At 32.8% G+C, this 16986-nt stretch overlaps 1 protein-coding gene and 1 long non-coding RNA gene across 2 annotated transcripts in view; both read left to right on the forward strand.

Moving 5' to 3' along the window:
- LOC134712746 (integrator complex subunit 4-like) overlaps nucleotides 1–16986 on the forward strand; it is a 39620-nt gene that overhangs the window by 16860 nt on the left and 5774 nt on the right. The window lies entirely within an intron of this gene.
- LOC134712749 (uncharacterized) lies at nucleotides 599–14954 on the forward strand. The gene is made up of 3 exons (XR_010106315.1): nucleotides 599–686; nucleotides 14082–14188; nucleotides 14671–14954. It is a non-coding gene; the product is annotated as an uncharacterized LOC134712749 (long non-coding RNA).

Here is a 16986-nt window from a genome sequence, read left to right on the forward strand (position 1 = left end):
TGAGGTATTGTCATAAAAAATATAAAATGTTTTTATACTGCAACAAGTTGTGTTTATTTCATATAAAATATTGTAACAAAGCTATATTGTGTACGATGTCAATTTCATCATGGCACACTTTCTCCACAATCAGGGGTCCATTAAGGGATAAACATAAGTCTGTCGTTTGTGTTACGATTTGAATAGCTATCAATTTATTAATTTATGTTGGAGTATAAAAACAATATTAGGTCTATGTCAGAAAAATATAAACTTTTTGTTCTCGACGCAAAACTGGGGAAGGGCTCGGTAGAACCTCGTTGTCCCCCAGTTTCTTAGCCCCTAACAAAAAATATGTATGAGACTGCGAAACTGGGGAAGGGCGATATTTTACTGCGCCCTTCCTTTCCCCAGTTTTATTCAGATTGCTAAAAAGTTTATATCTTTAAGACATTGACCTATTATTGTTTTTTTACTGTAACCTAAATTTAAATTGATTTTCAAATCGTAACTGTTATATATTATTAGCATACTGAATATCAAACTTTTTGTATCCCTTAATGAACCTCTGATTGTGGAAAAAGTGTTCCATGATGAAATTGACATACTATATAGAAATCAACGACAACGGAAGCCCGCAATGAACGGTGTTTTAATCTTTTGCTGACGACAACATCCAAATCTACTCAGGACCAGGATTCTTTAAGGTAAAAATTTACGAAATATTTCAAAGTAGTTCACATTTCGGTTGGATAGTACTGTATGGTGATCACGAAATCAAATAAGGTGTTCAAACTTGGGGCATTTAAGTTGGTTGCAGAACATGTCCGTCCTGGGACAACTTGGACCATCTATAATGACAACTCAGACAAAGTTAAAGTAAAAATATAGTCTTTGAAATAAACGAATAAATGATTTAAGGAAAAATAACGAGTCTGATGAGAAATATCTAAATTGATACTTCTTTTTTATTCCAATTTTGGGTATATATAAAATTATAACGTAAATGAAAGTGAGGTATGTGTTTCTGACACAATATAGCTCAAGTTAAATGAAACCCTTTTTCAGACATTTCAAGTATATTTAAATAATATTTATAATTTTATAATATGAAGTTTTCGGAAGTGTTTCACGACTTGTTTTTTTGGAAAAATGAATTTTATGAAGAAACTGTTGCCACCTAATACTTTCGAATAGACCTGCAGAGTTATTTATTTTCAATACATTGTAAGTCAGGTTATGTATTTTGACAATACCACAGAACAAACCATTTATTTTTTGTGATAATTAAGGCTGAGTTTTATTTTCAAAATCCTCCTCCCCCAGAATATTAAATAGTTGCCCCCTTTAGTAGGACACAATATATGGACAACTAGCTGGATCCAAATAATAAAACACACGGACAATGACAGTAAGGGTACGACCTTTTGTTATTCTAAGGATGGGAATGGGGCAGGACGATTTTTTGCGGATTTTTTTTATTATTTCTAAAGTTTTAACTTGTCGCTAAGCATGCTTTTTGTTTCAAGCTCTTGCCAGACCACTATATTTATATTCGAAGACCTCCTGCCACCTCCCCCTTTTAACCCCAAAAATCAAATGATTTTCTACTTATTGAACACGAGTTTAAATTGATTGATTGTTAGATATTTGCTTTTAACGTCAAGCGACTAATGTTTCATATACATTGTATATGTTTAGACAGGACGCGAAATTTAAAGTCATGTACGAAAAATGTATACAAAATCATAACAAGTAAGGAGATGTGGTATGACTGCTAATTTGGCAACTATCATCTGGAGTTCAATGAAGTAGTATTATCAATTATAACCAACCGTGGGGCCTTCAAAAATGACAAATACCCATACTGTATATTAGTTATGAAAGGCTACGACAAAAAAAATGTGAAACATTTAAGACGAAATAAACTAATGGCCTAAGGGACGACATAAACAGTTTTAATGAAGGATAACTAGAGGTTTTTAAGAGCATGTGTTGCTCACCTTGGTTTATGAGCATATTAAACAAAGGAAACAGATGGATTCATGACAAAATTGTGTTTTGGTGATGGTGATCTGTTTGTAGATCATACTTTACTGATCATTCTTGCTACTTACAATTTTCTCTATCTGTAATGAACTTGGTTCTTTAGTTACAGAGGAACACATTTTGTAAAAACTTACCAAAATTTACCAAATTAATGAAAATCATTTAAAAAAATGACTATAAAGGGCAATGACTCCTAAAGGGGTCAATTGACCATTTTGGTCTTGTTGACTTATTTGTAGATCTTAATTTGCTGAACATAAATGCTGTTTACAGTTTATCTCTATCTATAATAGTATTCAAGAGAACCAAAAACAGCTAAATTTCTTTAAAAATTACAAATTGGGACAGCAACCCACCAACCAGTTGTCCAATTCATCTGAAAAATTTAGAGCAGATATATACATTTACTAGATAAACAAGTTATCCCTTGCAGGCTTTGCTTTAAAAGCTTTGGTTTCAGAGTTATAAGCCAAAATCTACATTTTACTCCTTATGTTCTATTTTAAGCCATGGTGGCCATCTTGGTTGGTTGACCGGGTCACCGCACAGACTTATTTGTAGATCTTACTTTGGTGAACATTATTGCTGTTTACAGTTTATCTCTATCTATAATAGTTTTCAAGATAATAACCGAAAACGGACAAAATTTCCTTAAAATTACCAAATCAGGGACAGCAACCCAACAACCCATTGTACGATTCAGGTGACAGGGCAGATAGATCTTGACCTAATTAACAAATTTACCCCTTGTCAGATTTGCCCTAAATGCTTTGGTTTCAGAGTTATTAGCCAAAATATATATTTACCCCTATGTTCTATTTTTTGCCATAGCGGCCATCTTGGTAAGTTTGGCGGGTCACTGGACACAATTTTTAAACTATATACCCCAATGATGACTGTGGCCAAGTTTGGTTAAATTTGACCCAGTAGTTTCAGAGAAAATTTGATTAAAAGTTAACGACTACGGACGCCGACGGACGACGGACGACGGACGCCAAGTGATGAGAAAAGCTGTGGGCCAGGTGATCTTAAAAACTTAATTTACATAGTTTTTTCACTGAAGTCCCTAACGATATGCAACAAACCCATTCTAAAAACATCAAATATGAGTCGACAGATATGAACAAAATTAATAATAACCACTCAACTACATGCGCATGATAATGTGGCAGGATTCAACATGTGTGTGAGCGTTCAACCTCTAAACTTAGACAGTCAGTGTTGTAATAGTATAACATAAAAACAATGTTTAAAAGTCCGTTGCAATTTGATTAACCCAAAAGATCGGTACGAGACACAAAAACAACTAACATTTACTAAAGATTATAAACGTGAAGCACCAAAATAAGAGTATTTGTAGTAACTGAAAACTACTAGAAGTAAAAGGGCCATTAAAACTAGCATATAAATCATGCTCTTTCAGACTAAAATATTATACATCTATTGACTGGGTGTGAGGATAATAGCAAGTTTGTTGTCCTTGAGGTACTAATTATTGCTCGAGGCAAAGCCGAGAGCAATAGTTGGTATGCAAAGGGACAACAAACTTGATATTACCCGCACAACCAGTCATTAGGTGTTTTTTATTATACTGAGCACACGGTGGGTATGGTTGTCCTGCGAGAGAACGTTCTGTGCTGGTGATTTGGTCCTGACGGGTGCTGGTGGGTCCTGATTCTGGGGTCTCTAAAAACACCGCAAAGGACCTCCTTTGTGCACAAAGGAGCACAAAGGAGCACTAAGGACCCCAAAGAAGTTTGTTAAGGGCACAAAGGACCTGAAAATCCCTTTAAAGCATAAAATTACAATAATTCCTGAAGAAAAATGTGAAAAAAATAATTAATTTCAATAAAAATTGCGATTTTTATAATGTACGATTTGGTGTTGTCACCCTTATCGGTTTGGAACCGAATTTATATCCGGGCTATGTGACAGCTCGCGTATGTGAATTTTTAAATAGTTATAATATGATATAACTGATAAAAAGCTCATTTATTTTGTTGTTATAATTTTTTTTTTACGACAAGAGACTTTATCAAAACTAAGAAAATCATGTAAGAATATCGATGCTTTGCTGTTTTTTTCTCAGCTGGTCTCATATTTCATCATCAGCTTGTTTTTTTTTTTATGTATGGTAATATTTATTGCTATGACGAAAACTTGTCTAAAGGCACAAAGGAAACGGTATGAACATTTTTCTTATGGTAGGTAATTAATTTGGAATTGTCAATTCGTATTTCATGAAATTAATTTCAATACACACTTTGTTTTAAAACAATTTATTCTACACAAAAACAAAGTATGTACCGAAATTTTCTTACTTGGTGAGTCTCAAATTACTTTAAAGAAAACGTTTCTAAGCCACAAAGGGGACAGTATGTGATTTTTTTTCTGAAGGTAGGAAAATTGGGTTGATTTTTTCCGAATTCGTATTTTTTTCAGAAATTTCAATACACGCTCTGTTTTATCAAATTTTATTCTGTACAAAACAGTTACGGACAGAAAGTAACAGAAAAAAGTCACAGGACAAAAAAATCACAATTCAGTTTTGAGGTTGGTTTTCTTTGAACACGAAAACACTTCTTTTGAAAAAAAAATGTATTTTTCTTGAAGTTTTAGTTATGAAGCAACTTTGTAATAAAAATTTATTTAATAAATATCAATAATTATTAAATAATTGTTACGAAAACAAAATATCAACGAGGCTTAAATGGCTTCATTTTGCCAATAAATATATATCCTCTGCATGATTAAAAAATTAATACATTTTCATTTATCAAGGTTAATGAGCTCCTAAACTTAGAAATTAATATATGTTAAAAAATAAAAAGATATTTCAAAAAATATTTAACAATTATCAACAAAATATTTGACTTTTTGTCCTATCAAATTTGTGACTTTCTGTCCGTTTACCTCCTCGGACATATTTCAGACCTAACTTGAAACTGTCTTATGAAGGTCTAAGTAAAGATATTCTAAACTTGTCGCAAGTTCTTTAAATTTTCAAATGGATATAAATCTTGACAAACAGTGTTTGCTTTATTTATTTATTTTCGATTTCGAGACGGGTTTTTATTTGTGAAAAAATCAATATTATTTCGTTGGAAATCACTTCCCCCATTTCATAAATAATTTCAGTTCCTTTGTGCACTTATCAAACTACTTTGTGGTCCTTTGTGCTCGCTAATACTTACATTATTTTCGTAGTTTTGGTAAAGTCTCTTTATTACAACAAAAAATTTTAAGCATACTAATTGACGTTTTTATCATAAAAATCAGAGACATGTACTCTCTGTTTATATAATATTATAACTGGTTTAGCGCATAGCCCGGATATGATGTCGGTTGCAAACCGATACCGGTGACAACACCAAATCGTACATTATAAAAATCGCAATTTTTATTGAAATTAATTTACTTTTTTTACATTTTTCTTCAGGAATTATAATAATTTTATGCTTTAAAGGGAATTTCAGGTCCTTTGTGCTCTTATCAATCTTCTTTGGTGTCCTTAGTGCTCCTTTGTGCTCCTTTGTGCACAAAGGAGGTCCTTTGCGGTGTTTTTAGAGACCGCTGATTCTGTGCTGGTGGGTTTGTTTACATTGTATCAGAACGGCAATAAAACGACTGTTTTGTTGCTTAATTTTTCTCTGATGTGTCATAAGTACCATGCAAAGTATATTACAACAATATTATATTGCAGAAGTCGTGCAAGTTCGTTAAACGGAATTGTCCTGACGCTGTGCTGTTGATGAGAAAAATGGTCCTGGTTCTGTGCTCCTATGTCCTGGTTCTGTGCTTTTATATTTTAGCTAAAAGTGGCATATATTCAAGATCATTGATGCTGTACTGTTATTGACTAATTAGCTGTTGTCTGCTTTCTGGAAATTGACATTGTTGTGAATCTGTTTACTGTTATTATGATAGAAAAAATACCCCTACTTTTTTCTATTTTTTTTTTTAAATATACATTTGTACTGTAATCTTATTTTTTGGCCTGTTAATGGAACACTTCTTGCCCCCTTTTAAGATAAGAACATTTGTTTACGATTTTCGGTATTACGATAATTTTTCACCAAAATACGGTGTAATTTATACAATACTTATATAAAGTAGATGATGTGGTATGTTTGTTGTCAATGGACACATTTTCATAAGAAACCAAAGGAAGTATGTGTTAACAATCATACGTTATCGTAGGACCTTCAACAATAACCCATAAAATAAAAATGTAAAAGGTTTTACATAAAAATGGAGAGCAAAAATATAGAACAAAGGACTTTCTGAGTGTTTGAATCATGTCTTTAGCAGATTAAAACACATTTGTTTGTGAAAAATTGAGTGCTGACTATAAGAATGACAATAGTATTGCGGGTTTGTTTGTTTTGTGTTTTTTGGGGTGGGGTGGGGGTGGGGGAGGAATGGGGATAAGTTAGAGCGAGGTTACAGTGAAAGCTTGGAATAGTTTCCCGTAAGATTTAAAAGTTGTATTGTAAAAGAAAAATGTATCTTATCTTATCAGGGTTTTTTTCTTTCTTCAAAAGATCGATAGAACACGAAAAAAATCACTATTTTATGAAAGGGCAGGCTAGAATATGTCAGAGAATGAAGACGAGATAACCTAGAGAACACTAACAAAATTAACATTTCTTAGCTTTTTCATTTCAAAATAAATATTTTTGATAAAGAATTACGGGGGTGGAGGTGAACAATGTGTCCTTCTTTTCTATATTTAAATATTTTTCATGAATAAAAATAAAATGTGCCTTGATTAAAATTGAAAATGAGTAAACGGAAATTTTTTTTTTATACCCAACTAAAATACACTTTTATTTTAATATTGGAAATATCACTAAGCTTTTAAGTTTTGTGTGTCAAACACACCATCTCTGTAGTAATGACTCCTTACTAAGATATTTCACTTCATTCATTTTTTTTCTGCATTTTTTTATATTGTGAATTCATAGAATTATTATATAAAAATGTAGCCTTAATTTAAATTTAAAAAAAAAAAATCTTAAGCCAGATATATCAAACATTTTTGTTTCCATCTATCCGTTTTCAGGACTTTAACAATCAACAATAACACGCCTGGAAAATGTGTACTTGGCTGTCTGTAATCGACCATTTTTAGACACCACAGGCTCCTAAAAAAAACAAGCCGGGGTGGGGGTTCAAAGATGCAAATCAAGTACTTGTATCAATATTTTATCTTTTCGTGTACGGTTTATGAGCGCTCCTGTGGCCTGTCAATTCCGAAATGTGCAAACTGCAATAGTATCAACACAGCACAGACAATGAATAATTGAGATATAATTTTGTACATATATCAAGGGGAAACTTCTTGCTAAGCATTATTTTTATGGTTCATTATTGTATTTAGTAGAAAAAGAGAATTTGGTGAAAATAAAATCACTATTTTTGTAGAGAATTCACAGACCTTTGTACAGAGATTTTTGTTATGTTTAGCATGGGATCAACACAATGGTTCATTACCGAGTAAAAAAAATCAATATGTCTATCTATCTTGCACATTTTAGAAAATTCAGATCAGATAATGAAACTGGGTCCAGCAACATTTATAAGCAATTTAAGATTGTGACCCTCACAGTTTCCATTCATCACAAATACTCTCGTTACAACGAATCTTTTTAAATACAAAAATACGTGTTGCATGCAGCCTTTTGTTTATCTATCAATATATGTATACGGATAAATTTATCAAAGGCAGCAGGGTCAGCAGGGTGAGGAGTCCATGTCATCTGAAATAAATGCTAAGCATAGATCTAGAAAGCGACAGATAATCATGACATTAAAAAAAGTCTCTTCTTTTCGATTTTTTTCGTGAGAGCCGTGGTGTAGTGGTTAGAGCATCGGACTACTAACACAAAGGTTCCTGGTTCGATTCCCGTTTGGGATGAAAATTTCAGGAACTCAATTTTCGGCTCTCCCTTGACACCATTTGCGAGTATGGTCTTAAGGAAACGATGATAGTCCGTCGGAAGGGGACGAAAAATGGCTGACCCGTGTTAAGAGAGAGCCATATCTCTTGCACGTTAAAGACACCCTTGTAGATTTCGACAAAGAGTAGGCTAATGCCGCTACAAGGCAGCTCTCGCACCCGCAAAGTGGAAAGGGATTAATATAAGTTGCAAAACTTGTTTCCCAATCCACTAAAAATAAATATGTTTAAACTAACAAATCGACACATAAAATGAATTATATAGTATTGTGGAATTTTTAACTTATTTTAGATACTATAAATTGTTATCTGATGTTGGACGAAAGATGTTGCCCTTTTATGTTATTATGTAATACAAGTTCAGATCATTTGAAAACACATATTAAACAGCCAAATGGATGCACAAGAGCTAAAATAGGAGTTATAGATCCTGTTGGCAACAATTATCTGGCTAATTTTACTGATTTTGTAACATTTGTTTCAAATATGACCAACTTTTTATCCAAAATCACCAGCACCGTATCAGGACCCACCAGCACAATGACAGGACCCACCAGCACAGTATCAGGACATGAATGAATTGAGAAAAGGCTAAATTTTAATAAATTGCAACGTTTTTTCACAAAATTGTTTTGTCGTGTGGATTGCGGTAAAGAAAGCGGACTCAATGAGCATTTTTGTTTTATTTTTTCAGTTCGAGATTTTCTGAAAATGAGCATTTTTGTGTTGCGCTTACTAAAACAGTTTAGAAAGTCAATTTTTTAATGGTTTATATATGAACCCATATGAGTGAAAACGTCAAAAATCATCATTTTCGTCTTTGTTTACATTTTTTCATTGATCACCAGCACCCGTCAGGACCGAATCACCAGCACAGTACGTTCTCTCGCAGGACAATCATACCCACCGTGGAACAAGTGTTAAACTTTCCGTTCTTATAATAAGTTCTAGCTAAAGTACACCAAACGCAAATTCATTTTTAATATATGGAGAGCGAACCCATATTATGAATAAGGTACTTTTTAGATTTTTAAAACATTCCCGTGAAGATTTTCTCTTTTTTTTTTATAATTGCTTCTTGTAATTAGACAATATACGTATAGTGTCTTGAAATTTATATGTATGAGGCTTAGAAACGGGAAAATGCGAGGTTCATTGTTCCAGTAGAAATCCAAATATATTCATTTTCTCCATGTTGGATATTTTTAATGACTGTACAATCGCTTGCAAGTTTACTGTACAATCACTCTGAAACTTCCTGTACAATCCTGGGAGCTTTTCTTTTCATCGTTTGGCCAACTAGACTACTCCGAAAGGAGGGTAGGCTACTTCACCTTGGTATGACTTCACGGTCCAGCTAACAATTAAGCTAGCTAGTCAAAGGTATTACCTTTACCTACACACTCATTGCATTTTGCTGTAATAGCTTCTAGTGGCATATTACTAATTATAACTCTTAACTAGATAGATGCTTACTACTAAAATTGAGAATGGAAATTGGGAATGTGTCAAAGAGACAACAACACGACCATAGAAAAAAACAACAGCCGAAGGTCACCAACAGGTCTTCAATGTAGCAAGAAATTCCAGCACCCGGAGGCGTCCTTCAGCTGGCCCCTAAACAAATATATACTAGTCCAGTGATAATGAAAGCCATACTAATTTCCAAATTATGCACACGAAACTAAAATTAGAATAATCAAGACCAACAAAGGCCAGAGGCTCCTGACTTGGGACAGGCGCAAAAATGCGGCGGGCTTAAACATGTTTATGAGATCTCAATCCTCCCCCTATACCTCTAGCCAATGTGGAAAAGTAAAGTTAACGCACAACAGTACGCCGTTAAAATTCAGTTCAAGAGAAGTTCGAGTCTGATGTCATTAGATGTAACCAAAGTAACAATAATACATAAATAACAACAGACTACTAGCAGTTAACTGACATGCCAGCTCCAGACTTCAATTAAACTGATAGAAAAATTATGATTTCATCATATGAATATCAGGCACAATCCTAAGGATTTAGTATCATACTATCATACTATATGTACGTATGAGAAGAACATAAACCGTGTATACTACCTCTTCTGACACATTCATGATCAGTTTAGGTTTTCCATGATACTTCTGTCATATAAATATTTATTAAAACTACTGTAATCCATTGGAACATACGTCTGGAATGATTTTTCTCTCCTTTTTCGGTTACAATTTAATATCAGTTAGTTATTATGTATTGTTATCAATTTTTTTAAACCTAAATGACCCACTCAAAAGTTGAGTCTGCATTAGCGGATCCGGCATGAGGGGAGAGGGAGTTTTGGTGATTGAAACCCAATTCAAGTTTTTCGAAATTTTTTTATTTTGTGTTAAGTTTCAGGGTGTTCCGTGGTTTGGATCCCGCACCTGATCTGATCATTGCAACTGATTTTTATACGACCGCAAAATTTGAAAAAAAAATCGTTGTATATTGCTATCACGTTGGCGTCGTCGTCTGCGTCGTCGTCGTCGTCGTCGTCCGAATACTTTTAGTTATCGCACTAATACTTTAGTAAAAGTGAATAGAAATCTATGAAATTTTAACACAAGGTTTATGACCACAAAAGGAAGGTTGGGATGGATTTTGGGAGTTTTGATCCCAACATTTTAGGAAGTACGGGCCAAAAAGGGCCCAAATAAGCATATTCTTGTTTTTTGCACAGTTACTTTAGTTTAAGTAAATAGAAATCTATGAAATTTGGACACAAGGTTTATGACCACAAATGGAAGGTTTGGATTGATTTTGGGTTCTAACAGTTTAGGAATTAGGGGCCAAAAAGGTGTCCAAATAAGCATTTTTCTTGGTTTCGCACCATAACTTTAGAATAAGTAAATATACATCTAAGAAATTTAAACACAAGGTTTATGACCACAAAAGGAAGGTTGGTATTGATTTTGGGAGTTTTGGTCCTAACAGTTTAGGAATTAGGGGCCAAAAAGGGGTCCAAATAAGCATATTTCTTGGTTTTCGCACCATAACTTTAGTATAAGTAAATAGAAATCTATGAAATTCAAACACAAGGTTTATGACCATAAAAGAAAGGTTATTATTTTGGTCCCAACAGTTTAGGAATAAGGGGCCCAAAGGGTCCAAAATTAAACTTTGTTTGATTTCATAAAAAAATTGAATAATTGGGTTAAAACTTTCTTTGATATGCCGATTCTAACTTTGTATGTAAATTTTTAATTTTTGGTCACGTTTTCAAATTGGTCTACATTAAGGTCCAAAGGGTCCAAAATTAAACTTGTTTGATTTTGACAAAAATTGAATCCTGAAGGTTCTTTGATATGCTGAATCTAAAAATGTACTTAGATTTTTGATTATTGGCCCAGTTTTCAAGTTGGTCCAAATTCGGGTCCAAAATAAAACTTTGTTTGATTTCATCAAAAATTAAATTAATGGGGTTCTTTGATATGCCAAATCTAACTTTGTATGTAGATTCTTAATGTCTGGTCTTGTTTTCAAATTGGTCTACACTAAAGTCCAAAGGGTCCAAAATTAAACTTAGTTTGATTTTAACAAAAAATGAATTCTTGGGGTTCTTTGATATGCTGAATCCAAACATGTACTTAGATTTTTGATTATTGGCCCAGTTTTCAAGTTGGTCCAAATCAGGATCTAAAATTATTATATTAAGTATTGTGCAATAGCAAGAAATTTTCAATTGCACAGTTCTCAGCAATAACAAGAAATCTTCAATTGCACACTATTGTGCAATAGCAAGACATTTTCAATTGCACAGTATTGTAGTTTAAACATATTTTATTGTTCCAAAAAGAGACAAATGGATTAGACACAAGTTTTCCAACTTAGTAACGTATTCTACAGTATTGTGCAATAGCAAGAAATCTTCAATTGCACAGTATTGTGCAATAGCAAGTATTTTCAATTGCACAGTATTGCGCAATAGCAAGAAATATCTAATTGCACAATATTGTGCAATAGCAATAATTTTAATTGGAGTTATCTTTCTTTGTCCAGAATAGGTAGTTGAATCAACTTAAATCATTGTTTTATACAATATACAATGTATATTCACTTTTACTACCGACTGATAAATTAGAACAATCTTTACCATTCAGTGATAACAAGCACTTTTTTACATATTTATATTTTATGATGTATTTAAATGAGTAATTATTGTTGCAAACTCCATTAGAAATTTGAATTGAGTTCAGTTTTGGAATAAAGGATAGGGGGATGTGAAAAAAAAAGGGGGGGGGGGGTCAATTTTTCTCATTTAAAACTTCATAGATAAAATTGAAAATTTCTTCAAACATTTTTGGAGAGGATTAATATTCAACAGCATAGAGAATTGCTCAAAGGCAAAACAAAAATTTTAAGTTCATTGTACCAAATTCATTCTGTGTCAGAAACCTATGCTGTGTCAATTATTTAATCACAATCCAAATTTAGAGCTGAATCCAGCTTGAATGTTGTGTCCATACTTGCCCCAACCGTTCAGGGTTCAACCTCTGCGGCCGTATAAAGCTGCGCCCTGCGGAGCATCTGGTTTTTTTTATAGTTTGGTCTTGTGTTGTGATAGTTTTGGGGAGAAATGAGCACACACAGACATTTTTAACCCGCCAAATTCTTAATGTACCTGCTTTAAGTCAAGAGCCCGTAGTTCAGTGTTTGTCGTTGGTTCGTGTATGTCATATATGTTTTTCTTAAATTGTTTTATTGTGAATTAGGCCGTCAATTTGTGTATTCATTCTTATTTTTCATGTCGGAATCTGTTATAGCCGATTATACATGCTTAAATCCATTTATTTTTTAAACTTTGAAAATCATATCACATCTCTTTATTTTTATATTGAAGATATAAATGTGGTTTGATAAATTGTTGTTCTCACTAAAAAAAAACTTTTTCGTTAGTTTGTCGGATTCTATAGTTGGGAATATTGAAAAGTGCCTGATATAAAAAAAAATCATGTTGTTTTCTCTGTCTTTCAGATAACAAGTCCTCTCCAATCCTTTAAGTTAAGCTTGATAAAATTTAATTTTACTGGAGCTTTTTCTTCCAATAGCTATAGCTTGTAGTAAACAGAAATCTCATTGGAAATTATACCACATCTTCTTATTTTAATATCGTGTTTATTGACATAATTATATAATACGTGTCTTTTCTTGGATCCGTGGTTAGCTACCACCATTTCACATTCGAATTATTTTATCATGTTACAATATCCCGATCCTATGATGAAAATTCTTTGTTTTATTGCTCAAATATGTATTTATTATTTTTTTAAATTGCTGGTAAATAACATATTAAGTAGAATTCGAAATATGCAAATTTCCCTTGCAGAGCATCTAGTCACCTTTTCTATATATAAATTTTTATTTTGTTCGAGGATTATTTTGATTTTGATTTTAGATTAGATTCTTAACATATTTTGTACTGTCCTTTTCTTTTTGGGAAAACAAATTAGCTAGCTTATATAGGGAATCACTGAAGTTTGACTAGAGCTGGGCCCCTCTTAGGCAGTCAGCGGGCCCCCACTCATGATAATTTCTGGATCCGCCACTGGATGTTGCCCTCAAAACTGTGTCACTTTATAACTTGTCTCCGGGTCAATTGTAATGAAATCTGTAACTTTTCTACAATGGTTGTTTTATGGTTGCCATGGTCAGGGTTGTTTTGTTTTAAGGGGACAATCATTTGATGGTTTTTTTTTTGGGAGGGGGGAGGTTGACGAATAGATCTAATCATTTTGATCTGTTGCTACGCAAGTTTATATTTTACTGCAGCAAAGCTTCATTTTTAATTTATTTTAATTTGTACACAATTTAGTTCCTGCATTTTAAGTTGCAGAGAATTAATTTTCCTCATGCTCTGGGCATGTTGAGCAAAATAATTTCTTTTAAGTCTTATCAGCCTACAGAAAAGTTTCAAAAATCCATTTAAAAGATTTGGTTGTCATATTTGTTTTAGCCCACTTTGCTATATTCATAAATTTTTATCCGTTATCATTGTCCGTTAACTTATCTAAAATTGTAAAAAACTGTTTTCCTCTGCATACTAATGAGCTTAATTATTTTACCAAACTAGGGAAAAAGAAATCTTCATAGGGATATATGGATAAATGGATCCACAGAACTATGTAGCTCACCTGCAGTTGCTGCTGTTAGTGTAAAAGTGTGATGTTGACTTTAAAAGTGAGTATATTTATCAGTAAAATACAGAATTTAAAAAAATATATATGTGTATAATACTCGATCCATAACTACGGATAATTAAAAAAAATTATAGCAAAATCTAAAAAATATTCATAGATCTAATTTTAAGGGTAAAATTGGTTAACTTATTATAGCTCTTCATCTTTTATATACGCTTTGGATTTGAAATATTTTGGCCACGAGCATCACTGAAGAGACATGTATTGTCGAAATGTGCATCTGGTGCAGAAAAATTGGTACCGTTAATGTTATTATTAGAAATATCTTGTTCTAGTTTATCATGGAGACTGCAATGATAAATTATAAGTCACAAACATTCCTTAATCTCACCATTGCACTTGTCAGAAATGCGAAATGTGTGGACTCATCTTTAAATCCCTTAACAATAACCATGATTGGTAAGGTTACCGTAGTATTTGATGATTATTTTACGAAAATTGTACCCTGAATTTTATTTCTAGATTTCAGCAACAGAATGAAGAATTCCAAGAGTCTAATACGGTTTATTTAACAGGATTTTATCATTGAATCAACATCCTACAAGACTGTAACATACAAATGAATAAAAGAATCCATGGATACTAATAGTAATTATGTGCAGGGGAGAACATTTAAACTATACTGTAAGAGACATACAGTGGTGTATTTTTAAAGAGACCGAAGGAACCTGTAATAACTTGCCATGAGTGTATATTTTCCAAACTAGACGCTCGTTCATAATAATATACAATTTAAATTAAAATTAGTGTATGAACATTACAGATAAATTCTAAAATGAGAAAATTTAGTTTTAAATGAAACATTAAGGTACAAAAAATTGAAATAGTCTTTTCCATGGTGTGGGACATGTAGAAAGTTTATGCTAGCTCATTCGTGTAGCTCCATATAGAGGACTGGGTCCCTGTCCCTCCTCCAAAAAAAAAAACGCATTCGAATCCGACAGCAATCAATCGATAAAAAACACCAAACAAAAATCAAAAGGGAAACATAGTTTACCATTCGTACACTTGATACATGTAGCATGCTCTGCATTGTGAATGGAAACTAAATCAACAGATTTGTTTTTATGTTTGTTTGACATGAGACAAGCAATGAGAAGGTACAGGCGTTTGAATAAATTATTTTTAGAATATTAAGTTGATAAATGGATAAGAAAAAAATCATAAAAGAATGAACATCTTTCGTTCTGTCTTTTGCAAGTAAGACCCTTTTCCCTGAGTAATTTGTTCCAAAGTTGATCAACAAATACAACTAAAATCCAGGATTCGAGTCATCGATGTACATGAAATTGCTTGTCTTTTTGCTTTCTTGTTGTGCCTGTGACATGCGAAAGGTACAGATAACAATCCTACGGCGTTAGCTATTTGTATTGAGCTTGATATTTCATATGGTAATTGACTTGAATTGGAGGCTTCATACCTTGTGGCTTATACATGTATAACGAAAGTCTGTATTATATCTGTTGGACTTGACCTCATTTTTAATGTCAAGCAACTGCTTGAAAACAAATTTCTATTTGTATTATGTTAATTTCTCACTTACCTATTAGTAAACTACCGAATTGGACTATTTACAAGGTTTGTAATAACATAAGCAACAGGATGGGTGCTACATTTATATATGGAGCAGGATCAGCATATCCTTCAGGAGCATCGAAATCAAACCCATGGTGGGGTTCGTGTTGCTTTATAGTCATTAGTTTTCTATGCGTCTTGTGTACTAATTATTTGTCTAATTTGCACAGGTCAATGTTAAATTTTGTTTTTGTCTTTTTCTTTTAGCAATACTAGTAGATAAAACTATATCTAGTGAATGAAATGATTTTATGATTTAAATGTCTGTCTAGCAGGGTTCATCTGACGAGTCACCTTGACTTTTTTTCAAGGTTCATTGGTCAATATGTAATTTTCATGGTTAGGGCTGTTTCTTTTATGAGATAAGCAAAAGCAAAAATATATTACGTGTGTATAATGATTGTCAGCTAAACATGTCTTTCTGTCTTAAATTGATTTATCTCACATTGACTTCATTTTCATGGATCTTTGACAATGTGTGATTTATGTGACACCTGTACTAAAACTTTTTCCTTGGTCTATCAGCATAAATAATTCGTGAATAGAAAAGCAGGCGAGACGTTTCAGCTTGAGCATTCTTGTTGCATCTTATAAGTTGTATTTTAGACATTATTGGTTAGAGCTTACAGGACTTTTACTGTTGAGGACCAAGAAATTTGAACAACAAGAAAGAAATAAAGAGAGGTTGTATAAAACATGCTCACGACCAAAAAAAATCATATTTACTTTCTATAATATTATCTAAAATATGTTCAGTTACTGTTAAATTCTTGTGAAGACTCGATTCGTGTTCATTTCCCATCATGTGATGGCTCGATTCACTTTGATTTCATAGGTAGAAAATTTGTCTGTAGTTTAGATAATTCTTTTAAACTAATCGATTTTGAATGTGCTTTAGGTCAAGGACAAAAAAGGCATTTTTTTGCAAATGAACACTCTTTTAGTTGGAACGTAAAAGATGAAGAAAACCGAATAAGACTCCAATTAGTAATTGACTGAACTATCTTTGGTAGAAGTGTTACTGTTTTGTGGAGATTTAACTAACATTTCTTTTCATATTTAGAATATGTATTTAAATTGGATTCTGCCTTACTACCCTAAAAATTAGTCCAGCTTTTCATTCAAAATCTACTGCTGACAAAATTCTTATGCTATACTAAAACCACACAAAGAACAATAAGAAGCAACGTTCTTTTTTCTTGC

This window comes from Mytilus trossulus, chromosome 3 (genome assembly GCF_036588685.1).
Source record: "Mytilus trossulus isolate FHL-02 chromosome 3, PNRI_Mtr1.1.1.hap1, whole genome shotgun sequence".
Taxonomy (NCBI): Eukaryota; Metazoa; Mollusca; class Bivalvia; order Mytilida; family Mytilidae; genus Mytilus; species Mytilus trossulus.